Source organism: Haemaphysalis longicornis, unplaced genomic scaffold (genome assembly GCF_048455015.1).
Source record: "Haemaphysalis longicornis isolate Haplotype H1 unplaced genomic scaffold, Haemaphysalis longicornis Haplotype H1 scaffold_1, whole genome shotgun sequence".
Lineage (NCBI taxonomy): Eukaryota > Metazoa > Arthropoda > Arachnida > Ixodida > Ixodidae > Haemaphysalis > Haemaphysalis longicornis.
This window is the reverse complement of record NW_027526203.1, coordinates 362,293,542-362,305,664: the sequence shown is the minus strand read 5'-3', so window position 1 is coordinate 362,305,664 and position 12,123 is coordinate 362,293,542. Positions and strand designations below refer to the sequence as shown.

Sequence of the window (12,123 nt, the reverse complement as noted above, 5' to 3'; positions counted from 1 at the left end):
TAACCCCATATTAGGGCTCGGTTTTAATCAGCGGCAGCGTATGCATATGTACAGACCCGCGCAGAAGCAAACGGAGCACGGGAGTGGTGGCCGAACTAGAGTTCCTGTATATCGCGTAGCGCAAGAGTTGCGCGTCTGATTGCCACATGCCGCGAGTTCCAGTTCGACAGAAAGCCCGCTTTCAGTGCTGCGCACGACCTGGAACTCAAGATGGCGGATGGACGCGCAACTCTGCTAGAGTGAACTAGCTAACTCTGCTCCCCTAGGAACTCTAGGCCGAACTGCATCGCTGTGCCGCGTATGGGCGCCGACGGGAACCAAAGAGCGCCGGTCACGGCCGGACTGGAGCAGCGGCGAGGCGCGCCCGCCGCTCCTCCAGCCCGGCCGTGCGCCGGTCTAAATGTTTTCGCACTGTCACCGCCACCCTATCTGATATGTTTAATCGCCGCTCTGCTGGCGTGTCATACTGGGCGTGACAGTCTTCAAAAGGCCGTGCTGGGCTGTAGAGGGGCGCATTGCCACTCGCAGGCATCAGCGGCGACCGAAGCCGCCGTTGTTGAGCTGGACGAAGCGACTCGCGCTCGTAAACGTGCCTTGTTGAGCGCTGTAAAGGATGGAATAAAATTGTAGGCCGCTACGGTTCGCCATAGCATGTATTTGAGATATAATTAATCGTACGCCGGCGATAAAATTGCCCTGGACAATATAGAAAGCACATTAACAGAAATTCTAGTTATTTGAAAAAAAAAAAATCTCGCTTCCAACATTTCTTTTTAAATTTTGGGGTTTCTCCACGTTATTGCTGCCACTCTGTCCAGGTCTGTTCTGAAGAAAGGGAAATAAAAAAATGCCCATGCGGTGAAAATTCTGTATTAAAGAACGCCGTAAAGAATTGGTACAATTGTTGTATTCTATTACAGCGGGCCTCATAGGGCGCATAATTTGTTGTCGCCTTAACTCTTTCGCTCCCGTTGACGAGTATATCATGAGATTTTGTACCAAAGTGACCGATGACTAGTATGGTCGTCATCGGTCATGAAGACTATACTAGTCATAGGTCATTTTGGAGACCTGACGGCGCTTTTTTGCAAGACATTTATGCCGTGCGGTGAAGCCATCTTAGAGCAATCTTTTTTACATAATTAAAGAAATAAAGGAATGGTATTTCATCGAAATATTGGTGCCGTGTGAAGTCATCCTAGGGCAATCTGTTTTACACAGTTAGAGAAATAAAGGAACGTTATTTAACTGAAATAATTGCGCCGTTTCATTCAGAACAAAGAGCTCTACAAATTGATAGAAAAACATTTTTTGGTAAATTTGGTACATTTTTTTCTTTTTTTTACGGTACGGAAAGGGTTAAAACCGACATTGTTTTTTTAGCGAGAACCGTCTATTAGTTAAGAACACGTTACAGCTTTTAAACCATTTGACGCCAGTTGACGCTATTGTAATATAACGCTAATTGTAATATAATTGTAATATAACTTGTAATATTGTAATATAACTTATTTCCCGATAGTTCCGGGTAATGCAACAGTTACTGCCGTTTTCCGTAACCAAACTCCCTCCGTAGATGACCATTTGCTGACAGCAGACAGTAATTCTGTATCGTTTACAACTTCACTGTTAACTCAATAACACCAAATTTAGAGCCGTTTTCTGTATTCATACTCCCCCGAGGCGCCCTACCACGGTGATCGTTCTGCGGTCGACTGCTCTCATATGAAGTCACGGAACATCACCGTCTCGCTCGCCGCCGCTATCCCCCTTGGCCACACAGCCCCTACCAACGCTCAGGAGCGCCTATGGGGACCCCTCCAGACCAACTCCCGCGACAGTTGTTCCCTCCCCCACAAGATCCATCCCTCTCAGTCCCCTTCTCCCAACTGTCCCCTCTGTGACTCCTGACACTCTCACTCACACCATGTGTCCCCCCAGTCTGCAGCATCGAGCCGTGTGAGGACGCGCTGGGCAGCTCGCAACCGGGGGTGTAGCTACTTATATATGGTTGACCGAGCCGCCAGCATCGCCGCCAGCCATCAGCCGGCGGCCACCTCGCGTTCCTAAGCCAACTTGCTCGGAAAATAAAGTTATTTCTCCCTGGCCATGCTTCACGGCGTAAAAAGCAATGTGCCTTCAAAAACCCAACTTACACCGACCTCAATTCACCGCTAAGCACAAATGAATTGTGAGAAGACAGTTTTCTTTTACGGGAAATATAAGCCATCTTCTATTATATATGAAGGCCCTAGGACCACTTTTATGTTTTTAGGATTTTTTTTTCCACGCTGGGATCCGTTTTTTTCGGGCGGAAAAGCTGCTCAGGAAGGAGCGTGACGCGATACCACACTCGACTGTCGTAAAGGCCAGCCCTAGAACAGCTCCGCTGTTAAGAATACCTTACCTTGCTCAGTAGCAGCGCGACAGTTATTTCAATTAGACCCATATTTCTAAGGGTGCCTGAACAGAAATGGACAACGTCCCAAGTCTTGAGGGTTCTGGATAACTTTGGTTTGGATATTTACGCAAGGCCGCATGATAAAGCTTACCATTGCGTTCTCGTAACTAACTTTCAGGGCTTTATTTCCTTTTTTATGTGTAGTTTTGGGGGTTCTTTGTATATTAAAGCAAAATTAAGCTTTACTACTTTCATCCAGCGGCTTCGCGGAGGATGCGCAAGTTAACCTTTTGACCGGCGACACACCCCTCGAATCGCATCACGTGATTCGCCGGGCCCGCTGTCGGCGCTGCGCACAAGGCCCCATTTTAAGTCGTTCTGATCACATCGCGGCCGCTCCCGTCGCTCTGGCGACGGAGCGGCCGCTAAGCTGATCGACAGTCGACCAAACCCGCAGCCTCTCACGCATGCGCCGCTGGGGCGTCTCGAGCGATGTGACTCATCTTTGGCCGCGTTCGCCGTGAAGAGGAGCGCCGCGTTCGCAGAGAATGAAAGCGAGGCCGAGCCTCCTTCTGTGAGCTTTGCACGGGAGCGAACGTCTTTGAGCCGTTGTCGGCAATACAACTACATCGAAGCTTAACCAAGCGAAACCAAGACTCAACCAGACTAAGCCAAGCTTTTGCTCTGCATATGCAAGGTTAGCTGAGCTAAGCCGCTTCCATTTTTTTAACATTTTTTATCATTATTTTTGCGCACTGTCCCGAGTTCGTGGCGGTAACTGTTGTTTTAGCGGAACTATCGGGAAATAAATTATATGACAATTAGCCGCTAAGAATTATGCACCACAGCTCCGCTAGTCATTAATCTTCACAGAATGGAAGGGCACTGAATTTTGTAACGCGCGTGTCGAAGCATCAGCTGATTAATATTTCCTTTATCTTACCATCGACATAACAGCTCAAAAGGGTTTCATTTAAGGCTGCAACATTTTCTGAACTAATTAAAGGTGCTCGTTAAAAATAACAACGTCGGTTCTAATGCGACAAAATAATATGCGCCCTATGAGGCCCGCTGTAATAGAAGACAACGATTGTATGTATTCTTTGCGGCGTTCTTTAACACAGAAAATTTCCAACGCATAGACATTTTGTAGTTTTATTTATTCAGAACAGACCTGAACTGAGTGGCTGCAGTAACTTGGGAGAAACCCAGAATTAAAAAAATTAGTGCCCTTCCACTCTGTGAAGAAGGATGACCTGCAAAGCTGCCCGTCCTCCACGGAGTACACGAAACGAAACACGTTTGTTTGTAACTTACCACTGATCATAGCTCCTAGCCAATTACCTGAATGAAATTTCGAAAGGCACGAGCTTTATCCTAGCGGACAATCGTAGAGCAGTCTCTTTCCCTCCCGCGTCGTAGGCATGTTATTGTTTGTGTAACACGCCAACGCAATCCGCTCTACCACTGAGGACACCGGACCGATCCATTGGGCTGTTTGGCGGCGACGTTTAAACCTCACGCCAACACAACGGACATGTCATCATTAAGGGCATGAAACCTTTAGCTGCGCATGCCCCCCCCCCCCCCCCCCCCGCCCCCCCCCCCCCCCCCTCTCTCTCTCTCCTCCCTCTCTCCTCTCTCTCTCTCTCCTCTCTCTCTCTCTCTCTCTCCTCTCTCCTCTCTCTCTCTCCTCTCTCTCTCTCTCTCCTCTCTCTCTCTCTCCCTCTCTCTCCTCTCTCTCTCTCTCTCTCTCTCTCTCTCTTCTCTCTCTCTCTCTCTCTCTCTCTCTCTCTCTCTCTCTCTCTCTCTCTCTCTCTCTCTCTCTCTCCTCTCTCTCTCCACTCTCAACCCGTGCACGCATAAACCGGCAACCGGTCATGAGCGGATTCCTTTAGGAGTGAAAGACACTGTCGAGCATGTCACTCTGAAAGACATTTAAGCTTAACAAGTGACATTGGCCCACGTCGGCGTTTCAAGCGGGCCAGTTGCTGTTCGTCCGGCAGGGATTCGCAGCTATAGCTTAAACTTGAGGCGGCAACGGCGGTTACAGCGGCTTTCTGTTGTTTTCGCGCCAATTTACGCTTCTGTTCGGGCTGACGCATCTTCAATTTCATTCTTCTTCATCCAAGCGAACCACATACGTTTGTCCCACAGCGAGCTAACACCTCGAAAGCCTCGATCTTTATTCTGGAAGACACACACACGTGGGTGTCCCCTTTCGCTGCCAAGTCGTAAACATTTTATTATCTGTGCAACATATCAACCCAGACCCAAAACGCTCGATAGCGCTGGACAGCTGACAGGGCGCATTGAGCAATGAGACTCTCACGTTTAAATCTGCCACCACCACAACGGGTATGTCATCAATAGCGGCATTAAAAAAGAGCCATGAAGAGAAAATACAACTTCGTTTAATTTGAAAGAACTAGGATTCAGTATCTCACTCAGCTCCATTACAGCCACAAAAGATGTTTTTAACAAAAAAAAAAGCAAGGAGTATTTAAAAACTTTCAAATTTTGCGCCACAGTGACGTGTTATGAGCAAGAATGACGTCATACGGGCCAACAATGAAACATAATTTTCAGTGCGTTAACTGCACGTTAGCATTCAAGTGATGCGGTCAAATGCAACTACAGGCCCAATTACAGACGTCCAGTCATGCGTCGTCGCGACAGGTCAGTCAGGCCGCCTTAGGCGGCCGCCAATCGCACAAACAAGGTTCCGTGACGTCATAGAAAAGTTGCGGGAAATTGGCTAGGGGGTCGCGACTGCTTCACACGTTTTCTTTAATATATCCGTTATTTGTTCGAAGATTGCGATGATATTGGTATCATTGTTATCGGGACTAAGCACTCTTTCTAATAAACCCAACTTATATTTTGTCTTCATGGCTCCTTTAAGCCCTGCTGTGCGTGCATGCCCCGCCCCCTCCATCCACCCACCACCCGTGCACGCCTAAACCGGCAACCGGGGATGGGCGCATAATTAGGCGTGAAATACACCGGCGAAGGGAGAGAGGAAGATTTGATACGCGGCCAGACTAAGATCTATTATTATTCTTACGCCAGAAGAACTACTGGTCAACGAGGGCCGCCGACGCGACAATGTCTCTTGCAATGGCTTTCAATGTAAAGAAGAATTATGTGCTCACGCCGGCGTTCCAATGGAGCAAGTTTGGGAAGGCTTTGTGCCGACGCCGAGTTTGTCAAACAAGAACTTCGGAACGAGCTTGAGATGTGTTGCCGAGGCTCTTGGCCGCAGCCGGGGAGAGGAATATACGAGGCGAAACTATCAGCTTCTCTGGCCTTTCGAGAGAGCTTGCACCGCCCCTAAAATCATAACCAGGACTCACCCCGCCGGCGATCCCACTTGAGAACGCCGGGAAATGACCTCCGCGTTATCCCATTACTTTTCCCGACTGTAAAGATCTGACTATCCAGAATCCGTGCCAGTCGAAGTTCTCGGCAATATCCGCGAGGTGTCAGACAAGATCAGAGGCGGAATTCTTCAACGTAGACTATAAAAAAAATACTACCTAAAAATCCACGGAGAGGTAGCCATTTACAGCTCCGCTGTAAAAGCTTTCTGTGCGCATTTTTAAGGTTAGCGTATACAGATGCAAGCACAGGAAACTGCTGGGATTTAGGTCTAGTCACGTACCTCGCTCGAGGCAAATTCACGAGCTCCTCGGCACCATGAGACCGCGTTCTGTGAGGAAAGCGAACGTCCCAGTGTGGGTGCCATCGAAGTCGTACTTCTTCAAAACATGGTTAGGACCTCGGAAGCGTTCGGTCACGTGTTCGCATCATGCGCTTCATACCCCATGACCCAAGAGCACTGCCAGGAGGACTTCCCAGCCCGGGGGCCCAAGTCCTGGTACATAAAATAAGAGCCGGGGCTGCTCCTACGGAGGACGTGCTGGCAAAGTGGCGGGCGTACGTTCCCCGCCGCTCAAGACACCTGAAGGAACCCCCCGAGAACTGCAGGGAGACGACCGTCGTGACCTGCTCCTCGTGTCGCGTGCCATGCAGCGAGGCCTACAATGCACCACATGCTGTGAGAGTGCTCGGAGCTCGAGGCGGAGAGATGAGCTCATTTTCCGCAGAACTCAAAAATATCCCCAGTGCACTTCCTTTCCTTTTCCTTTCCCGCAAACCACAACTCAACTCAGACTCTCCAGAAGTGGGCATCGCACCCAAAAGAGACTGTCATGTCCTTGTGGGCTTTCGCAAGTACCATGGGGATACGCAAGATGATGTGGACGCCCACACCTCTTTCACCACCTTCTCCATCCCTGACTAGATCTTGAGTCAACCCTTCTAAATAATAATAATAATAATCAATCAATCAATCAATCAATCAACCTTTATTTTTGGTGCCCAGGAACAACCCTAGGGTCTTGGTACTGGTACACCATATACAAGCATTCATAAAAACAAACTAAAATCAAGACAACACAACACAGAAAACCGTATATATGAAAGAAACAATAAGATAAAAATAGTTACAGAGATCCCAGAAAGCATAACAGCAAAACAGCAAAAAAAAAAAGGAAGATAATAATAATAATAATAATAATAATAATAATAATAATAATAATAATAATAATAATAATAATAATAATAATAATAATAATAATAATCAATCAATCAATCAATCAATGTTTATTATAGTGCCCAGGAACAGCGGAGGCCTTCGTGCTGGAGCACTCAGAGGGGAAAATGCAGCACTGTAGTACATCAACAATTTGCTAATAAACACTCAGTGAGCAAAAAAAAAAAAAAGAAAGAAAGACCTACAAAAACGGCAAAGAAGATTATAAATAAAATAGTGCAATCCAACCGACTTTACACAATCAAGTCGTGCTGGCGCACAGACAAGGTATAAGACAGCAATGAAATGCATCAACAGCTGGCAAAAGAACACTGAGTGAGCAAAAAATAAGAAGAAACTACAACTTCAAAGAAGAATAAAAATACCATAGTGTAATTTTAGGCAACATTACACAATCAATAGAAACTGTAATGTCTGGTCAGTTGCAAGAAGACATCTTACAATAAGCGTAACTATACGGAAGGGTGAGTGAAAAGAAGAAAGTTTTTACAAGATTCGGGAAGCGTACATTTTCAGTTTCAAATGGACGCATGAAGTGAATATGGCAACTTTTAATGATAAAAACGGCAGAAAAAGAAAAAAAATCTACGATAATTACAGTCGCAGTATCAGCACAATACACGAATAACCAGGAACAAGAACAAGCTCGGTGAAGTCAATGCACACGTCAGGACGATAAGTGAAGAAAAATAGCACTGCCAAGATGAACCTAGTGTGTCAGAGCTGACAACCCGGCCAAAAACTCCCGAAGAGGACGCTGAAAGATATCGAGCTTCTCGGAGTGAACATTATGCAGATGCTGCATCCTTTGAAGAGGAGAACGTGTGCTGAGAGCTAATAATAATAATAATAATAATAATAATAATAATAATCAATCAATCAATCAATCAATCAACCTTTATTTTTGGTGCCCAGGAACAACCCTAGGGTCTTGGTACTGGTACACCATATACAAGCATTCATAAAAACAAACTAAAATCAAGACAACACAACACACAAAACCGTATGCATGAAAGAAACAATAAAGTAAAGATAGTTACAGTAATCTCAAAAAGCAAAACAGCAAAAAAAAAAAAAAAAAGAAAAGAAACAGGAGACCTAACGTTGCAAGCCATGACACTCGGACAGCGAAACGTTCAAGGCACGTGACAAACAGGAAATACTCACTGAACATGACAGAGATAAGTTATACGCATAACACGAAGGTTTTATAACAAAATGTTCGGAAGTTTCAACTTTGAAAGTTCAGCATTACAATAATAATAATCAATCAATCAATCAATCAATCAATCAATCAATCAATCAATCAATCAATCAATCAATCAATCAATCAATCAATCAATCAATCAATCAATCAATCAATCAATCAATCAATCAATCAATCAATCAATCAATCAATCAATCAACCTTTATTTTCGGTGCCCAGGAACAACCCTAGGGTCTTGGTACTGGTACACCATATACAAATCGTACATAAAAACAAACTAAAATCAAGACAACACAACACACAAAACTGTATGCATGAAAGAAACAATAAAGTAAAGATAGTTACAGTAATCTCAGAAAGCAAAACAGCAAAAAAAAAGAAAAAAAGAAAAGAAAAGAAAAGAAACAGGAGACCTAGCGTTGCAAGCCATGACACTCGGACAGCGAAATGTTCAAGGCACGTGAAAAACAGGAAATACTCACTGAACATGACAGCGATAAGTTATACGCATAACACGAAGGTTTTATAACAAAATGTTCGGAAGTTTCAACTTTGAAAGAAGTTCAGCATTACAAGCACTGGCACTCAAACCTACAGAAATTCAAGCAACGCAAAACCAGGAAATGTGAAAAACAAACAAACAAGAACATGATTTGCCTAAAATAAATACAGCACATAAATTTGCAATGACTAAAGGCACTTAAGCTACAACAGTTTTCAAGTCGTTTGAGAACAAAGAAAAATAGCTCTGAAATATATCAAGACGATCAGAATATTCATTATATGCACATTGTATTCTGCAGATGGACGAGCGTCTTCTACTTAAAGCATCTGTTCTAAAAGTTCGAAATGTTCGGAAAAGTTTGTTCGGCAAGTTGACATTGATAAGTGTAACCAAGTCGTCACACAAAATATCCCCATGAAGAAGTTTATAAAGAAAGATAATATCAGCTCGCATTCGTCGACACCGAAGGGAAGGAAGACTTTTCAGAAAAGGCACACTGCCGTTAGCGTCTTCTAGCACATGACGGAAGCGGTGCTTAAAGATAAAGAGGAACTTATTTTGAACTCTTTCGATACGGTCACTATTGGACTTGCAAGTTCCATTCCAAACAACAGAGCCGTATTCGAGAAGAGGTAGGCAGAGAGCCGAATACAACTTTAAAAAAGGAAGAGGACCTTTAAACTTTCTAGAATACCTGCAAACAGCACCCAGACATCGAAGAGAGCGACGGGTAATTTGTGTAACGTGGGAAGAGAAAGTCAGAGAAGAATCAAATAGTACTCCCAAGTCTCGAATTTCAGTCACCCTCGGCAATGCAGTGCTTGCAATTTTATAAGAGTATTGCAGCTGTTGAGTTTTTCTACTATAGGAGACAACTTTCGTTTTTGAGGGGTTCAAAATTAGGTCGTTTTTGGTGCACCAACGATGGAATGACGCAATATCAGCCTGAAGATAATTACAGTCATGAATATTGCGCACTTCTCTAAAGATTTTCATATCATCAGCATACAACAAAAAAGAATTTTGAATTACAGAAGCAACATCGTTAATGAAAATGGAGAAAAGAAGGGGACCCAGAACAGATCCCTGGGGTACACCACTTGTTGCTTTGTACCTAAATGAAGTTTGACCGTTAACACTTACATAGCAATATCGCTGCTGGAGATAGCAACGTATAAGACCCACCAAAGAAGCGTGGACATCTAACAGAATGAGCTTGGCAAGCAATAACGAGTGGTTGACTACATCAAAGGCCTTGCTCATGTCACAGTAGACCACATCAAGCTGGCTTCTACCAACGATTGCTGGGACAGCCTGCTCCATGAAGCACGCGAGGTTTGTGGAAGTTGAACGACCACGCATAAAGCCATGTTGATTAGGAATGAGGACGTGTTTAAGTGAGAAAGACAACACCATATGAAGAGATAACTCGAATAGTTTAGAGGCAGAACAAAGGAGCGAGACTGGCCTATAGTTTATGGCGTCAGTTTTTGGGCCTGACTTGAATACAGGGAATACGCGAGAGATTTTCCATGAGCGAGGGAACGTGCCAGACCGGAGACAGTTATTAAACATTGAAGTGAACACTGGAACGAATATGTTTGCATACGTTTTTAGAATGGCGCCAGGAATACCATCTGGTCCACAAGAAAGCGAGGGCTTTAGCCGCTTGATACTGGTCCGCACGATGTTCTCATCCAGTTGGAAACAACCAGAGTTACCGCCCTGGTGACAAGGGGCGCTACTGTTATCACTGCCACCGCTAATTCCAAAAAAAGAAGAAAACTGACGAGCAAAGCAGTCGGCCACCTCCGCAACCTCATTGCCGTTGGAGTCTAGTAAACGAATAGATTCTTTAGTTTTACTAGATCTTGAATGAATGTACTTCCAGAAGGCTCCCGGTTGATGGGTTGCTTTAGCTTCTACTGATGCCAGGTACGAAGCATGATCACGCTTGTGCAATATTTTGCATAAGGCACGTAGGCGCCGAAACTCCTGAGTGAACTGGTTCGCACCAGAGCGCTTCATCTTTCTATGCGCACGTTCTTTGAGTTTAAGGGCATCCCGCAATTCAGAAGAAAACCAGTGTGGGAATTTGAACTTCTTTGGTAAATATTGCGGGATGTATTTCTTCATACCCAAAAGTACAATCTCAGTAAAACGGTCAACTTGTTCATTGACATCAGGTTCGTCAATGACTGTCGACCAAGGGACAGCAGAAAAGTAATCATACAGCCCAACGTAATCTCCCCGGGCGAAAGCGTAGCGAGGTTGCGTGTTGCAGGAACTTACGGAATGGTGGAGCATTGTGGGAAGGGAACAGGAAATAGAAAGAGGAGGATGAAATCTGTCAGGTCTAACTAAAGGACAATCAGAGTGTGACACACTAACATCATCAAAATTCGAAAAACACAGGTCCAAAATGTTTCCACTGCAGTTTTCTATGTGATTATGCTGTGCCATGGAAGTGAAAGACGAAAAATCTAGTAATCTATTACCCTTCTGTTCAATGTGGTGGTTATGGTGGGAACAGGATAGATGGCTCCACTGAACGCCAGGAGCGTTAAAGTCTCCAAGAAGGAGGACCTTGCGGTTGCATTGAGTAATAAGCTCTTGTTCAATGGAGGAAACTAACTGATTGAATGCGTCAGGAGCTACATCAGGGGGAATGTAAAAAACCCCAACAAGAAGTTTTTCAGTTTTAGAGATAAGAATTTCAACCCATACAGACTCATCTGCATTCTGAATATCACTACAAAGCACACTCGGGAGAGATTTGTCGACGGCAAGAAGGACCCCACCCCCTTTTTGTTTGCTTCCCGTCAAGGCACGATCACTACGATATACATGGTAATTTTGAGGGAAATAATCGCTGGACAGAATATCAGGGCACAACCAAGTTTCAGAGATAGCTATTAACGGAAAACACGAAGCCAGAACATTACCAAAGAAGTCAGTTGCCTTGGTACGAAGACCGCGCACATTCTGATAAAACACATCCAAAGTACTAGTCATCATTGCGTTTCTTATGTGATGCGCTCAGAGCTGTGAAGCATGCCTTCGCGAAACATGCCTCGAAACTCCTTAAAGAGGCAGTCTTTCGGCCAAACAGCGGGGTCATTCAAGCGCTCGAAAAACTCTTCACTGACGGATATATAAAAGGATGCGTACGTGTCAAACTTCGTCTTCAGTCGTCGGCAGCTCAAGGACGAGACACCTAAAGTTGACAGATGGGCATTAAGGCTAGCAGAGGTGGTGGATGGGGAAAGCTTTGAGACGAACATAGCTTTGGGGCGCTTCGGCTGCGGAACGACTACGAGTCCACATGTGTCCGATGCACCTACACATGCCTGGCTACGGCGCTTCTTCTCAATAGTAGGAGGGTTACGATC

At 45.0% G+C, this 12,123-nt stretch overlaps 1 protein-coding gene across 1 annotated transcript in view; it reads right to left on the bottom strand.

Moving 5' to 3' along the window:
• LOC144155008 (uncharacterized) overlaps window positions 1-12,123 on the bottom strand; it is a 71,373-nt gene that overhangs the window by 16,247 nt on the left and 43,003 nt on the right. The gene's annotated exons all lie outside the window — the stretch shown is intronic.